Source organism: Antennarius striatus, chromosome 15, assembly GCF_040054535.1.
Source record: "Antennarius striatus isolate MH-2024 chromosome 15, ASM4005453v1, whole genome shotgun sequence".
NCBI classification, from domain to species: Eukaryota; Metazoa; Chordata; class Actinopteri; order Lophiiformes; family Antennariidae; genus Antennarius; species Antennarius striatus.
Genome location: NC_090790.1, coordinates 6,779,290 through 6,797,491, shown reverse-complemented (window position 1 = coordinate 6,797,491; position 18,202 = coordinate 6,779,290). Strand labels below are relative to the sequence as shown.

General features: G+C 38.0%; 1 long non-coding RNA gene across 2 annotated transcripts in view; it reads left to right on the top strand.

Annotated features, from left to right (window-relative positions):
* The window catches only part of LOC137608080 (uncharacterized), a 56,675-nt gene that overhangs the window by 21,491 nt on the left and 16,982 nt on the right, over positions 1 to 18,202 (top strand). Inside the window, exon 3 of one of the 2 annotated variants that reach the window (XR_011038149.1) lies at positions 16,753 to 16,825. This is a non-coding gene — a long non-coding RNA (uncharacterized lncRNA). Of the gene's footprint in view, positions 1 to 16,752; positions 17,134 to 18,202 lie in introns of those variants that run through there. The other variant, XR_011038148.1, reaches the window with a different exon arrangement.

Here is an 18,202-nt window from a genome sequence, read left to right as displayed (position 1 = left end):
ATGCTTGTTTTGTTTGTTTTTTTGTGTGGTTTTTTTGTTTTTTTAAGTAATACTAATATATCTATGTAATATTTATAATGCATTTTGATTTTTTTCATGACCACCTTTTTTTTTTTTTTTTTTCCAGGTTTAAGTGACATTGTTGCTTAGCCACCTTGTGATTGAGGCAACAATGTGAGTGAGAATGTTCCAGAAGAACATGAACCATGCACCTTATCTACTTCAACCATGTAGCCAAATTAACAAGTCATCAGCCGTAAATTACCTGCTTTGGTCTTTTACTAAATATATTTGGGTTTGAGTTGTACACAGAGAGCGGGAGTCAATTACTGAGGGTTTATGAAGCTACTGTGGGTGGTTCTGCTGATTAAAATATAAGTGTACCTGATACTTGGGAATCATAAATGTAAAACATCTTAAACCAATTTGACGTAGGCAGGGTATTAAACCACAAAATATTTGGAATGGTACAGGTACAAACATTTTTTAAACACTATCACAGTGCACACCAGGAAAACTGACTGAACAGAATTATTTGTGAAAATCATATAACTGTCACCATAATGCTGTTCAATGAGGGATTTTGAACTAATCTGTCAGATGTCCAATTCCATCATCAAAATACCAAATGAGGATAATTTTTTTTTGAGAATTGTGCAATCCTGGCCTAGGTGATCAGTGTGACAAACAATAGAACAAGATTTATTTTACAGAGACATGCGAGACAAGTAAAACACCTGAAAGGATTGTGTGTCTGCGTAGCATAATCCTTGAAATGCTAATGTTATCTTTACATAACATGTTCTCAGTTCTAATTCCACCCATAATTGTTCTGTACTGCAGATGTAGGCTTTGCATGCAAACAATACTGTGTCAGTAAATGAAAAAGGAAATACAGTGCGCCCTCAAGCATTCGCGCACCAACACTCGCGACTTCACCTCATCGCAGATTTTTGGTAGGCAGTCACGTGATACTGTACGCACATTTTATTGGCTGACGCCACTCCTCTCCGTGAGTCTTGGGGTTACGTGAAACAGAAAAGTGCTTCAAACAATCAACAAGAGTGTGGGAAAAGTTAATACAGAGAGTTTAACATTAGCATGGGGAGGGTTCATAAATGTTTAAATTAATCTAAATAACAAAATAAATAGTTTGTTGCTCTATTGCGGAATACATTAATTGTGTGTGGTTTCTGGAGCACATTAACCGCGAGGACCGAGGATGCATTGTGCTGTGTGATTTTGCTCTTGGGTTTCTTCAAACTAGAGTGATCTTCTTTACCCAGTCAGAATCTTATAACTCATTTATCCTTAACCACGTGATCGATCATGACACTTAAACCGGGAGGGGCCTGCTGTTCCAGATCGACCTGGCGCTTCCTCCATCACATTCACTCAAACAGACGGAACCTCCTATGGCGAAAAGTGGAAGTACGACAAAGAGGAGTGAGAGGTAGACTGGAATACCACTGAGCCTGATTTGGTTCACAAGAGAGTTCAATGAATGTCAGAGAAATAGACACATGATGAGTTAAATATGAGATACGTTTATATTGTTAGGTTTCTTAGGAGGAAAAAAACATTTTATTTTTATGACAGAACGCAGGTTTTTATTGTTTCCTGCTGTTGCCTGTGTTTGCTGCTGTTGTGCCATTGTTCTAAAAAGTTATTTATAATTATAATATGATATTAGTGAAGTTGTATTTTGTATATTCCAAGAAGCAATGCATTTGTTGTGAATAAATCAGTAGTGGGTCGTTCATTTCACACCTAGGCCTTCAGTGATGTTCTCCTTAGTCAAACTTGAATAAATATATCTCATAATATTGCGGCTCCCACCGCTGCCACCAATGTAGCATTCAGGACTGAGGCATTTATAACTTCTCTCAAATGGGACAAAAACCAGTACTTTTGGAGAAGCATCAGCCCTACTCCTTTCACTGTCACTCGCACAGAAGAACTACGCAACCACACCTTTTATAGACATCACACAACTACATTACAGAACAACTCACTGCTGCATCATCATAACACTGTGCCACAATTTTCTCAAGACAACATTCATATTCTTCGAGAAAGGAAAAATAAGAGCAGCAACGTCATCAGCTGTCCAGTCGTGCTTTGGGGTCTCATTGCTGCCTTGGTTAAACAATTTAAGTTTTCAAATCCAGTGTGGCTCCTAACACCAAATTGATCCTTTGCAAACAAAAGGTAGTGTCCCTCGATTTCTCTGCTAAAGCTCTGTGATCTAACTGTAACGATCTGCTTAGCACCGCCTTCTCAAATGTCAGAATCCAGTCACAGGACACATACATGTCAGGACAATGTGAGGCCATTGAAAAGGCCTTAGATCACCAATACATTAGAATATGAAAATACAAATATAACTTTTATCCTAAATATCATGATTTCTGGTTATGTTAGGCCAGCAAAGAAGGCCTTTGATGGCCGGCTTTCAAACCGAAAGGAAGGAGACTCCAAGAACACAAGTAGAGGGTTGAACCTGCATTGAAGTATTTCTTTGGGGGGCTACATCCTGCTCTTAAATTTATAGTATTTTGTTTCTCTGGGGTGGGGTGCTTGGAGCAATATTGTTCTACTTTACTCACTCATTTTGCTTCAATGATCACGTTCAAATTAGTTTTCTGTGCATGTTTGCTAAGCTCTTTTTCCAGCTTAATCTCCAAGAACAGTCTGTCTCTGTTTGCCTATTGTAACAGTGCATTAACGTTTTGCTGTAAAAAGTGTTTTCAAAGAAAAACTGCATAAAGGCTATCTGAAATAAGAGGTGTCTGGCTTCAACCAACACTTTTCTTCTCATTGAAGTAACATAATATATTCAATAACATACCTAGTGACCTTATTATACTTATTCCTTTGTTAGAAACTCCTTTTCTGGGTCATTACTCAGAAAGGTTTGGGAAGCTGCAAAGCTGGGCAGGTATTCAAAAGTTTTTTTGATTCATTTCTATGCTCCTGCTGAGGAAGTGAAGGTGTGCATTTTGTCATCATAGGTGACCCAGAGCAACAGGCTCCTTAATAGTAGCGGGTGTATTGTCTCTTGAGATTGTGTTTATTTGTTCCTCAGCTCTCGTAAAATTATTTTGTTTCATTTTTGTTTTGTATGTTTGTTTGTTTTTGTTTTGTTTTTTGGGGTTTTTTTTTTTTGTTTTTTGGAGGTGTGAGGGGACTTTCAGTCAAACAAGCTTTGTTTTTAAAGCCTGGCTGCATTTTTCTTTCAGCTGCTTACATTTGTCACCATCAGATAGAATGTTAAAAGACTGATTCATAGAAGATTAATAGTTCAAACAAACAAACAAATAACTAATGAATGAATAATGACAGAGCATTCAGTTATCAGCTTGAAATCCTTAGAAAGACTTCTTGCAAAAGTTATTTGAATTCAGCTACTTTACACTGAAAACAATTGGTGAACTACTAATGATTAGTCAGCAGTGACTCATTCTACTCATACCCTTGATCTACAGTCACTTTTCCGCCTTGCTGATCACAGATCTGCTGGAGCCTATCCCAGTTTTGTCAGGGGTACACCCCTGACAAAACACCAGAGGCCTGTACCATAAACCTGGATTATGGCTTAGCGATATAACTTCAGGCTTAACCCTGGCTTTTCGGTACCATAAAGGTGGCTGACTTTCTATCGGGCTACGTTGTCGCGGTAACCTATGCTGAACACCTAACCTGCTCCGGAGAAGGATAAATTCAGGATAAGAGCTCAGCACGTATAACAGCCCCACCTACTGACCAATCAGAGCTCAGCGGGTATAACAGCCCCACCTACTGACCAATCAGTTCTCTTGGAAAACGGGCTGTCCGTTTTATGAGAACCCGGTGGATCTTGGTGCACAGCTTGTGCAAAGAGCACTCACGCGCGAGAGAATATTTACATATCGCTGTAATCCGTTCGAATTGTCTGAACTGTACGAAAGGTACAGGTTTTGGGGAGAGGGGTTACGTTACATCTGTCAGCTGCTGGAGCCTTACATCAGTAATGTAATGCACCGCAACCACACGCTGACAGTGTGCATTGCACTGAGGTTCTTTGCCACAGTTAATATATTTCTTAGTGATGTTTGTAATTATTATGATGTCCTTAAATCCCTCGTTGGATGGGTTACAAGCAAGCCACAGATAAAATGCCATCAATCAATTATTTGTTTAAGTAAATCATGGATTGATTCATACATTCATAGGTACTTCTACGTATTATGTTGGCGATGCCAAAAACCTCGGGAAGAACACAGTATGTAGAGCTATTCATAAAGTCGCGGGGGCTACAATCACATACCATAATGAAAACTGTCGTACACACATACATTTATGGAACACACAAATGTTACTGTAGTCAGATATACAAGTGCAGTCATAGTGGGGAAGTAATATTATAATGGCACTAACTTCCGCATTGACACAGTCGGCGATTTTGTACCAGCGATCCTGGCGCCGTTTGGCAGCTGCAACTGTGTTGCTTTTTGCCTGAATTATTGTTTTGTATTGCTCGTATTTATTAATTATTATGGTTTGCTCCTCCGTTGTGAAATATGCGGCTCGAGCCGGTTTGTTGCATGTTTGCTATTGGTCGCATGCAGCAACCTCCGCCCCTTTTATGTGAGCGCGCACAGATCTAGAGTGGACAAGCCTGAATTGAATTAGTGACTTGATAGCCAGCTTTATGGTACCGAAAATCCGGAGGGCTGATGTCTCGGTAAGTGAAGCCAGATAAGTAAGAGGAAGCCCGGCTAGGTTCATCAAGCTTTATGGTACAGGCCTCTGGTCATTCCGGAGCCAAACAAAAGACAAACAAACACACAGACACACATTCACACCTACAGACACTTAAGTGTGACTAATTTATCTAAATTTAACTTTTTTGGAAATGCGAAGAAGCTGGAGAACCTAAAGAGAACACACACAGAAACGGGGAGAACATTAAAACTGCTCACAGGAAGGAATCATAACCAGAAACTTTCTAACTGTGATCTAAAACCACTGTGCCAGGTCTTAATTTACAGCTTATGCATATAACTTATTCAACAGCAAATCATCCAGAATGATGACCCAGGAAGGATGTAACAAGTTCTGGGACAAGAGTACAAGGCAGAGATTACTATCTCTTGTTTCTGCTTTCATTGTTTTCTGCTTCTCATGCTACAATTACAAATTTCCTTTAAATTACTTTATCCAATTTGTCCAACAGTGTATTCCCAGGAGAAATGCCCTCTTGTATGATAATGATGGCTCAGTTATCCAAAACTACCATTCCAGGAAAGGAGCCAAGATGCCATTGTAAAATAAAAGCAGAGCGACTGCACTCTTTCATGCTCATCACTCTTGGGCAAGTAAAATGCCCCCGTGTTAGATGTGTTGATGAAATGTTGATGCCCTTCTATTGTAATACTGTCCCACAGGGAAACTTATAAGCAGTATGTTGATCATGGGAGCCGGCCAACATACCGCTGCCAGCAACACTTTTAGGTTGTTCTTTTTTCTGGCTCTAGACAAGTGGACATGAGCAAACAGGGAGTTCTTCCTAGATTCATATGACCACATAATAGACCACATAATAACTGTACTGAGAGTAGTTTCCATGGTAATTTTGCTGCACACCAAGGCTTTTGCCAGTAGCAGTAGAGACCTAAAACTGCATTTAGCAAATTTGCATCTTGCAGAAAGGGAAATTAATTAAGATTAAGCATCAGAATATCAAAATAGGCAATTGAGAGATATAGCATTGTTTTAACCATGTAGTATTTGGCCACATTTATACGTTTCATACTGAAAGTTTACCAGGTTCAATTTTTTTTTTAAATCAATCCCTGTTTCTTGTTTTATTTCAATTTTGTTTTTAAATTTTGCACATGAAGGTTCACAATGAGGTAAGGCAATACACATTCCAACCAATATTGGCTTTCTAGCCTTCTGTTTATTGTGGTGTGATGAAACCACCCATCACACACACACACACACACACACACACACACACACACACACACACACACACACACACACACACACACACACACACACACACACACACACAGTTTGGGATTTCAATAAGCTATAATAACAACTACACCAGCACAAATCATCATTGGTAATCCCACTCTTCCGAAATCCAGTGGTCATACTTATTAAAATGTTTCTTTCCGAGCGAGGGAGAAGTTACCTCATACACATTAATGACTATATAAAATTGTTGCCCGAGAGAATATATTACATTTGAACACTTGTTGAATTGTACCTGAGCCATGGCAACAAATAAAGCTGTGTAAACTCACAAAATAAATGCACTGCATTGACTTGTTTGCCATGGGAACCAACAGTGCAATTACCTTTTCCCTGAACACTACAAAAGAAACAAAACAGAACAAAACATTAGCTGAAAGGCTCTGAGGAATTTCTTTTGTGAGCAACACATGTCTTCATCAGACATTTGTCATTATCACAAAGAAGAACAAACAGTATATAAACAAAAAGTCAGGAAGTTGTGTTCTGTCTGATTAAAAGCACTCTTAAGCTGGACCAGTCAAAATAGAGCTGCAAAACGCTTCCTGCAAATCAAAAAAATACCTTGTTATACTGAAAAAAATAAAACATTTATATCAAAAAAATAGCAGAAAAATCCATAAACATGTGATATGAAAAGAGAAATTTGTTACATGCATGTTTAAGTCATGCAAACAATCATGAAGCATAGACATATACAGTATTAGTCATCCGTATGTAAAACTGTAACTGAACATGTAAAACCTGACAGGAGGAAAAGGAGCATCATTCTCTTGTGTATAGGTAAATAGTCAGTGTTCCCCAGGTAGATCCATCTTACGCACAGTGCCCAGGAATTCAAATCACTTTAGCTTCAAGCCGGCTGAAATTATATCTTGAGGTCAAACCTATTAAGATTGTTCAGTAACCCACATTTGCATACCCATCAAGGTGAACCTAAGGTGAGTGTTTCAGGCAAATTTATTCAACACTGTGAGCAATTAATCACAATTCTATTCATTTGTTTTTCCGAAGCTCAGTGCGTGATATTTGGTTTTTACAAATGTAGTTCAAAGTAGGTAGGCCTTTACTTTATTGTTGACATATCTTTATATATACTTTATTCTAGACTTATCAGCATAAATCACTTTCAAGAATAGTATAAGAACTAATTGTAGCTAAACCATCTCAAAGAGAACAGATGATGAAACAACGGTTTCTAATCCCGCTAATTACTTATGCATTAAGTAATTGCAATTGATAAATGAAACCCACTCCTAAGAGGCTGTCTGGATATCTTCAGATAATGCTCACAGGTGAGGCAGGAGGAGACCACCAATACCAAACCAGTAGCTGCACAAAAACTTTACACTCTTCAACCAAATCCACATGTAGAGCACCCCTAATATTCCTTATCAGGATGTTCCAGCCATCCCAGGGAAGCCTTCATAACACACATTTAGGAGTACTCCCTTCTGAATGTGTATACCTAGTTAGTTTGTGTGTATGTGTGTACTACTTTCTCACCTAATGTGACCTTCTTTGATGGTTTACCAGTTTATGCTTAAATTTCAGGAGCATTTTCCTCAGTGTATTATCCATCAAGCCTCCTGACTACTCATTGATATTTCCATTCTTTCTTCCCCTCATGCTGGAGCAAACTGTAAATTTAGAGACTTTCAGTTTGTGTAAAATAATGGCTTTCACATTATTTCAGCGGGCGGCGTTGTACGGAGTTTGCATGTTCTCCCTGTGTCTGCATGGGTTCTCTCCGGGTTCTCTGGCTTCCTCCCACCTCCAAAATCATATGCGTTCAGATTAATATGCCGGTCCCAAATTGACCGTAGGTGTGAGTGTGTGCTTGTATGTTTGTCTGTGTCTCTATGTGGCTCCACGGCGCACTGGTGTTGCGCCCGGAGTGCCACCGCCTCACACCCTAAGCCAGCTGGGATAGGCTCCAGCCCCCATGACCCATGAGAGCTGATGAGGCAGTACAAGAAAATGGGTTGATGGAGTATTTAAGTGAGTATTTCTTGGGCTGACTTTGAATTCATCTCCAATTTTTGCAAAAGCATTTAAACAAGCAATATTCAATGGTGTAGAAGAATAACTATGTTGAAAGGTGTAAATATCAGTAAATTAAATATGAATCAATTATTTTCATGAAACATTTCACCCAAGTTACAGATTAACCTCATTTGTAAGAAAATATACAAAAGAAAAATATATTTATTGTCTACTGCTTTACTGTATGTTGCACAAAAATTAATTTTTACATTATAAAGTGACCACAGAGCAGGTTATTCAAAGGATATGCATCTAATGTGTTTGCATCAGAAGATATTGTAAGGTTATGTTTTCCAACAACCAGCACAACGAGTGTCATTATTACTCTCTGTTTCAAATTCAAAATTCAGTTTAATATTACTTCTTGATGGAATTTGTTCAGCTGTGAAGAAAGTAGCATCTTTCCTGAGTACCTAATCTTTCACGAAATGTCGTTTCCTTCATATCAGATGATAACAGACTTCTCAACTTCAAATCTTCCTTATTTCTGGCCTCTGCATTAGCACCCTAACAAGCAAATAACTCATTTCATAATCACATCCATATGTTCTTTAATCACAATTGCTCATGAACTATCCCTCTCAATAGACAATATGGAAATAAATTTTAAGGTCTGCTCACTCACCACTACACTGCTGTTTGTTTCTAGATATGCAACTCCCTCCACTTCCCTGACCTTCTCCTATATTAGCTGCTAATCTCACACCAAATCTTTGTCCTCACTGGTGTAATTCATATATTCCTTCAGTAAATCCTACTGACTAAAAGAAGCGACTAGTTTGAGCTGCAGAGACCCAAGTCTGTCCGTAGATAGAGCAGTTCCACAGATCCATGCCTGCAGGCTGGGATAATGCCACTGCAGACTGACATCTTTGACTCAGATCCGACTCCGTTTGAAGTTGCATGCCCTCTCACTGTGCTCACATTTTGCCTGAATTTGCAGGTGTCTGGTCATGATAGCACCTTGGGAACGCAAACACAGATAAAATGAATAATTGCATGCAATTTGATAGATCTGTCAACCTTAGCACTATTTTTTATTTGGACATACCTAAAACCCATTGGTTTTATGCTTCAGCAAGCGACCCTTGCTGAAATAGCCTCAGAAAAAAAGCCTCAGAAAAAAAACCTGGTTTTAATGTGACTTTGTTCTTTATTATCTATTTATTATGACCACATTACTTAGTGGCGTTGCTGTCTGTGTGCAGGGATACTGATTTGGCAAGCAACTGCTGAGAAACAAGCAAAAGAGATGGATCAACAACCCCTGTTGTCCGATCACTGGCTCAAATGCAATCATTTTCACAAGAAGTAGCATTTTCTAATGAGATTTCTGTGTGTAAATGTTTCACAGAATCAATAATGGTAGCTTGAAAGGGATAACACCAGAATGAAGTGCTATGTGTGGAAGTAGAAGGCTGGCTAAAGGACGAAAGATACAGTACATCTGCCTCCCAAGCAAAACGTATTTTTCAATTTTGACACAAGGCTGGAGGCAGACAGACAAACATTTTGTGCATTCAGGAAGATCAACCAGACAGTTTTCTCATAGATGCGTTGATGTTTTTGTAAATCTGTCTGGACTGCCAGTGGAAGGCTCATTTTTGTTCAATGACAAACCCAATCTCACAGTGTTGACCTCTGATTTTCTTGAATATGGTTTGCTCTGTTCAGTTCAATACAGCAGCAGGCTGGTGTGTATCTATGCGGCATAATATTATTTTTATACTTTAATGACACACTCAGAAAGGACTCTAAAGGCCAAAGTGATTGGGGTTACATACAGTTACACATTCAGCTTAGCTATCCTGCAGCTCTTACACCTGAATGTTCCTTTTATCTTCATTCCTTACTGAGATGCTAAGGTTTTTCCTTTCACTTAATCTGTCAACATCACAGCAACTGTGGAACCCCTCTGCCATCAACTGATTCATTAAGTTTGTGTGGGCTCATGCAAAAGTTTCCAAGGTACAAAGTGAATTCACCCACCTATTAGTCTGTGTAATTTACTCATGCATGACAGGTAGCAATTTTGCAGAATGCTCAATTGTTGTCTGCAAAAGAAGCTAGAATTCAGTTGCTAAATATGATGATGAGAAAGATTGGTTTGCATTTGACATTTCTGTCAAATGCAAGAGGACGACAGTGAAGCTGTCGTCCTCTTGTCCTCATCCTCTTTAGCAGCAGAAATGCAATAATTGGCAATACTTGCCTTAAAAATGTATTTAGGTCACAACATCAGGGAGCAAGATAATACAAAACATATCCTCGATAAGAAGTTTCAAAAACTTCTCAAGAAACTGAATTTAAATCACAATTAATGAATTAACGTACAATTAATGAATTTAGTTATTATATAAATGCTTAATGTTCTCATTCATGGGATAAAGATTCTTTGTCCCATGACATCTTTGCTTTGCTGGGTGTTTGTTTTTCTTGGTGTTTTTGAATTTTGCCCACCTCCTGCCAAAGGCAGCTGGGATAGGCTCCTGCACCATACACAGGACAAGTGATTGAGGAAATGAATACACTGACAGCAAAGTACCTGGAGGCTCAAGGTTTCCATGAAGCATGTAGTACTGTATTGAGATTAACTTCCAAACTATTTATGATATGAAAAAATCATAACCCAACCCATTAAAATCAGATTGTCAGTTTCCAAGGAGAGAATTTATAATGCCTGCAATCAAAACAGCCTTTTAGTGTCTCTCTATACATGTAGCATTCAATACAAAACACATGCATTCACCTCCGCGCACTAGAAGAATGTCAGTTTTGACTGTAGGGGAACTTTACATTCTTATGTATGCTGCTGTTAAGATTTATTTTACGCAAGTAAACACTCTCTCTTTTTAGGACTTTTCCTATTTGCAACCATGAATATTTTCATGGTTGCCGCTTCTATGTTTTGTTTTTAGCTGGATTCTTTCAAGAAGCATCAGTCAGAGGTCTTTTTCTTCCAACCATCATGTAGAATGTACGCATCCATGTTTACTTGCATGATGTTATCTTATGAACACCTGTTAAATTCACTCTGAGCACTTATGGAACTCTATTTTTTACCAGAAGGAGGTTTTCTGAATGCCGGAGCCTCTGCAGATGATCTTATTTCAGATTAATTCTAAAAGAGCAGCTGAATACCATCTGCTATAAATCTTATGTAGCTCTTCTCAGAGTGCCCACCGTCTCTTGATGGATAATACAAAGGAAGTTAAAGGGTAAGTCTGGTGATACAATATATTTATGTTATTGTCGACAAATTCCATACACAGGCCAACTCCAACGATGTATCAGCAAGTCAGTGCTTTGCAAGATTCCCATTCTTTCTGCACTCAGTGCCAAGGACATTAGTTTCCAAAACAACCAAAAACATTTTCAAAAACTGAATACATAAAAACTACATAGCTGCTTTTCAAAAGGCTCTGCAGTTTTATAAAAGAGGTGGCCACCTTTGTGTTTCAAAAACAATCAAATAAGAGAATATTCAATTAGTGGGAATTATTTCTGAGCAGTGAATTGAGTTATCAGAACGAGCATCACATTAATAAATATCTTTCTACCCCCTGCATTAAGAAAATATATGTGCATTTTGCACTTTATATATTTTGAAATCAGACTTGTTACTTCGGTAGATCATGTTTGCTTTCAACAATTGCATTCTTATGAGAATAAAGGGGGCGGCAGTGGATCAGTGGTAGAGCAGGTCGTCCAATAATCACAAGATTGGCAATTCCTGCTCCCGCCCAGCGACCCGTAGTGTGATATAATATAATTCAAATCTGGCCATTCAAAATGTTAAAAAATTTAGGGATCGCAAAAAACACGGCATAACTACTTGTTATGCCATTTTGGTATTTTGGTTATGTGGTGAACTTTCTTTTTTTTTGTTTTTTTGTTGCACGTACGTGTGCATTTAACCACCGCCTTGGTGGTTAAAGTCTTTTTTCTTTTCTTTTTTTTACCAGTTCTAAACTCAAATTGTTCAAATTAACAATGTCTATACTTACTATTTTAATTGAAACATAGCGCGTGTGCGCAAACACACACACACACGCGTGCACACACACACACCATAATCAATATTGTTTAACTTTACGTGAAAAAAATGGCAATTGCATCAGGTACTAAAAATAAATAATTGAAAAAAAAAGTACTAGAAAAAAATTAAAATGAAAAAGAAGAAAAAAAATTTAAAAGTTTTGTTGAGTATGATAATTCTTGTTAATGCATACTTTGTAGTTAATTACATTTTTTATCGCACACACTTCATTAATACATTTTGTGTTTACTCGTACTATATATAGTTCCTTTACTATTGTGAATCTCAATTCTGAGGCTCTTCAGTAAATATTCATTCATAGACTTACGAATATTCATGTTCTGACTCAGTTCCGTAAAAAACTTGTTCTGTAAATAGTTCTCTTACTTTTGTGATCAAAAACAGTCATCGTCAGATTATCACCACTATATCCGCTGCAACGGGTCACGGGGAGCCGGAGCCTATCTCGGCGGCATAGGGCGTGAGGCGGGGGACACTCCGGGCATGACGCCAGTGCACCGCGGAGCCACACACAAAGACATACAACCATGCACACACACACTCATTCGTACGGGCAATTTGGAACGGCCAATCAACCTGAAGTGCATGCTGTTGGAGGTGGGAGGAAGCCGGAGTACCCGGAGAGAACCCACGCAGACAAGGGGAGAGCATGCTAACTCCGCACAGAGCGGGACTCGAACCCGGGTTGTGAGGCGGCAGCGCTAACCACTGTGCCACCGTGCCGCCCCGTGATAAAAAAAACAACATTTATTTGAATTTCAATTTTGAGGCTGTTCTGTAAATAGCTTTAAAATAAGCAAAAATACAGCAACTTGTGATGCAATCCATACCAATTTTAGACTTAAAACAATGTAGTGATTTAAGCCCCACCCATTTCCGGTTAAACCATACCCACTTCCGGTTTAATCCCCGCCCATTCCAAATACAGATACGGATACAGATAATCTAGTTGGTTGAACAAATACAGATACAGATAGTGGTGTACTCGCTCATCCCTACCAGATAGGATCATAAGAAGGGTTTAAAATATTAGTTAAAAGCCTCATTGAAAAGGTGTGTCTTTAATTGTGTTTTAAACGTTATCAACTTCTGCAGTCCTGAGGCCCTCTGACAATCTGTTCCACAGGTGGGGGCCATAGTGGCTAAATGCTGCCTCACTGTAGAATTTTGTTCTAGGTTTTAGTATGGTTAAATGGCCAGTGTCTGAGGACCTCTGGGTTCATGGGGGTTGATCTGGTAAGAGCATATCAGATAATTTACAAATGTAGATCACAGTTTATTTCTAATTCTATTTTGTCATGCACAGCTCTTACGTGGCCTCAAGGTTAATTTCTGTCTGGCACTGTAAATTCAGTTATCACCTCTTCTCATCAGTGCTTCATATCTAACCATTAGCAAAGTGACACACCATTGTTAGACTATCATTTAGCTTCTATTTCATTCAAGCTGCTGTTGTTTTTCTCCCCCACCACACAATCTTCTGGGATTGTCCTGATACAGTGGTCATCAGTTTCACCGTGGTTATCAGCCACCACCACCAGTGTCTGGACTCCAGGCAGGAATATGTATCTTGTTGCTGGTCAGGACACATAGTTTTCAATTATCGTTTTCTGATAAACTGATTATCCCATTATCTGATTTAATAAACAATAATTTAATGCAACCACTACTCTCTCCTGATGTAAGTGAACACCTATCACTCCAATAATCATGCCTTATGATTCTGAATTCTCAGGGCTGATTTTTCTTGGTGAATCTTATTATGAGGGACATACCATCAGTTATATACTAGGTTCAGTTGTCTATTACCCTTTTCCACAGCATAAAGAGTACATATTTGATATTTGAGGACATATTTTACTTCAGGATAATCTATATAATGGTGTTTGTTTGATTTGATGTTATGACATGATGGAGATGGGAACAAGAACATTTTCAGTGGCCTGCTGAGATGTCTAAAAGATGATTATGTATTACCCATATGGCCACCATATAAACAAGAAAGGAAGTGGCTTAAAATAGAAAATGTGGACCTTCACATTAGGGAATCTGAAACCTCACAGTGTGGTCTTTGCGGGTAATTGAATTGCACAACCCTGATCTTGAGTTGATCAACAACAATACACCAATCAGAAACCCACCCCTTTTCTCAAAACTCCTTGAAAAAGCAGCAGCTCAGCAACTTTTAGATCACCTCTCATCCAATAATCTGTATGAACCTCATCAATCTGACTTCGGGACATTCCACAGCACAAAGACTGCCCTGACAAAAGTAGTAAATGATTTATTACTTGCTACAGACTCTGGCTCAGTTTCAATAATTCTACTCCTTGAGCTCAATGCAGCTTTCAACAGAGCTTATTGTGTACTAGGTTGTAGTGTTACGTGCTTGGTTTTTATTGAAACAGATAACTATGGTGGCCCAGAAGTGCAAATCATAACAACAAATGAGAAATGACATGAACCAAAAGAAAAATAGACAGCAAATTTCCAAAGACAAAGCAAGACGAAACCAAAAACCCAGAAAACAAAATAGTATTTTCTACCAGAAATAAATATTATAAACATTAACATTTCCCAAAATTTGGACACATGGGTATGTAATATTAATTTTAACAACACCGGGAGATTCAAGTAATTTAACCATCCATAAGACACCTTTTATGGCTAAAATCACACAAAGGTTTATCACATTAAGTATAACAATTAGAGCATTGCTTCTCAGCATTTTGAGGGAAACTTCAATAAGAGACTGCACATATTTCACTTTCATGGGAATAATATTCTTTGGACAGATGAATCTTAAATTAAAGTATTTTAGTACTGAAACAATGGAAAGTTTGGTGTAAATCCAATACATCATTCCAGGATATGAACCTCATAAATTGTGAAAAATCATGGTGAAAGTGCTGTGGTTTGGGCTTGTTTGCTGAGGCAAAACCTGGGCCGGCTCACCATCATTGAATTCCCCATGAATGCTACCATGTATCAGTGGGTGCTTGAGGAAAATGTGAGACTATATGTAATATAAAAGAATAGATAATAATAATGGATTAGATTTATGTCACAATTTTTTCGTGGACATTCAAAGTGCTGAGAGTGGTTCCATTATTCATTCATACTTGGTGATGGTAAACTACCTGTGTAGGCACACCTGCCCTGGGGCAGACAGATTGAAATGTGGCAGCCAATCATCACCAGTGGCCTCTCTGAGCCTCTCTGCTGTTTATACACATATAAACAGCAGCAAATGCCCTGACTGGAGGCAAGGAGGACAGTTTTGCCCAAAGACACAACGACAGATGACACAGGGAGCGGGATTCGAACTGCCAATGCTTTGATCACAGGACGACCGGTTTTACCACCTGAGCTACAGCCAGCCCAGCTATAATTGTATGTTGTCACGATATGGTCTTCATAAATCCATGTTGATCTCATCAATTTAATGTTGAGTTAATATCTAATTGAAATGCAAATAATTTAATCAAAGTCACTTATGGGTAAACACAGACTCGATACATTAGGGATTTTCACATGCGGCAGGCAGAATCCTTGATTTATTTTAGGGAGAAGCTTCTCTCCAATCCAACTTCTGTCTAATCCCTGCTGGAGCTGTGCCTAAACCCCCTGGTCTAATAGAAACAGAGTTCCGACTAACACAGGGGACTGACCACTCTTTTCCAAGTTAATTGAAGGCTTCAATTATAATGCCACCGTGCTCAACCTCTGTCCCCGACTACAGCATGTACACACACACACACACACACACACACACACACACACACACACACACACACACACACACACACACACACACACACACACAAACACGCACACACACAAAGAGCTAAGTGTAGGCATTTTCTGGTCATAAAAATAATTATATATAAATATTACACCCTTTCTTGATTCACATAGTCAATAATTATCTACACTTACACATACGCATATTAACACATTTTCTTTTTACAGACAAGTTCAATCTACAGTATATGTGTACAAATTGTGAAGACTCATGACAGAAAAACTGCTGCTCTCTCCCTTAGTAAAACATGTCAAAACAGTTGTGAGGTTTAAAGTTCCCAAGGCATTGTTTAGTAAGTTTAGGGAAAACAGAGGAGGAAAAAACCTGAGGGTGGCTTTGGCTTTTTTTTTTGAGTGAAGAGGTTTCTTTTTTTTAACTTTTACTATGCATTCGTAATCGGCCTAAAACTTAAACTCCTAACTCATCTCAAGAAGAAAAAGAGTGGCAGTCTTTAAGGATTACACTTGATGAGGATATTCAGTCGAGGAATTCCAAATCAAGCTATTGGTTGTCTGTCGGATAAAATGGTCAATGAAATGCAATTTATCTGTATATGCATTTTTGTCCAATTTATTTCATTGCACATGTAGACCTGGATATAACCTATTACCTTGTGGAAAATTGTCTGGTTCAGTATTAAAAGGTACTGATGAAATTATTCTGTTACTTCAATATGCTGTCGATAAATTTAATGTATTTCTGTATTAATGTACCCACAAACAAAAATTATTCTAAAGACAAAAAAAAAAAAAAAAAGTCAGATAACATTCAACTTATGCTCTGTTTCATTTGTTTCCTTTTTGTCATCATCCAGATCGAACCCATGAACACATTACATAGCAGAGACTCACAGGATTTGTTTGGAGAATCAGGAGGTATTGGGACAGGTAATGGATACAATTTGAGATATACTGAAACTTAATGGTAATTATGCTTCTTTTATGAAATCATCATTGTTTCATTATGTGATGTGATCTTGCAGTTTTAGTCTGTGTGGAGACTGCCAGCTGGGAATTATGCTGGGCATGTACTTGGTTTATGTGTGAGGAAAGCATACAAATGTAGGTCATTGGCTGCTAGGGAATTTATGAACTGTATTAATTTAAGCTACTAGCTGGATTTCACTGATGATAATAATAATAATAATAATAATAATAATAATAATTATTATTATTATTATTATTATTATTATTATTATTATTATTATTATTACAATAATATTAATAAACCTTTATTTTCCCACAGTGGGGAAATTTGTGAAATGCCAATTCATATACAAAAATACAATCATCACCAGATTCTTGTAGCCAATTATCAGTATCAATCAATATATCTTGGTATCTGTGAACAGTGATTAGTTGGGTTGAGAGCTATGCTATCAAAGAGAGCTATCAAAGATCCAGACCCAGCAATCCAGAGGTCCTTAACAGCAGCTCAGAGCATCTGTTGAAACACGGTGAAAGCCGTAGACAATGTGACTCTTGGTTCTGGAACCACTGCTGGGCTACAGACATCTTAGTATCATCCTTTAAAATAAGAATGAAGTTTTATTTTCTTGTTTTACCTACATTGTCATAATTTCAAGTTGCTTATATATTAAATTTAGATGGATATGGGAAATGTGCTGTTAGACTACAAGAATAATTCATGCGGTAGAAGAATTAACACTTTTAGAAGTGTTCAGAAGTGTTACATGATTGATTTTCTCACTTACACTTAAGAATTTTGTATCAATCGATGACATTAAAGATATTACTCGTCAGTGGAGGGTCTTTTGTATTTTTGTATTAGCAAAAAAGACAGCTGGTTTAAATTGATGGTGCATCACCTGTACCATCAAGGAGGAAATTGAAAGTGAGAGAAATCCTCTGACAAGACTGATTTGTTCTTTTCATTGCCTGAAGCCTTGTTCAATAGATTCAAGTCCAAAAATCCAAGGGGTAAGTGGGGACAGACAGGCAAGAAAATGAAAAAGAAGATGGTCAAAGGATGATGAAACACAGTCATATGTTTCAATCAAGAGAACAGTAGGTGCAAAAGGAAAGAATTTTAGCTATTACAAATTCAGGCTGAATATATTATCTGCAGTGGAATGAACATATTATGACATGGAGACTGTGTAGTACAATATATTTTCTAGAGCCACAATACATGACATTATTACATTTGTAAGATGGAACATTAGTTATAAAGGTGAAAGCAAGTCCTTCCGAATGACAAAATCAGGTGAGCAGCCAAAGGATATCTGAAAAAGTGAAAAAGGA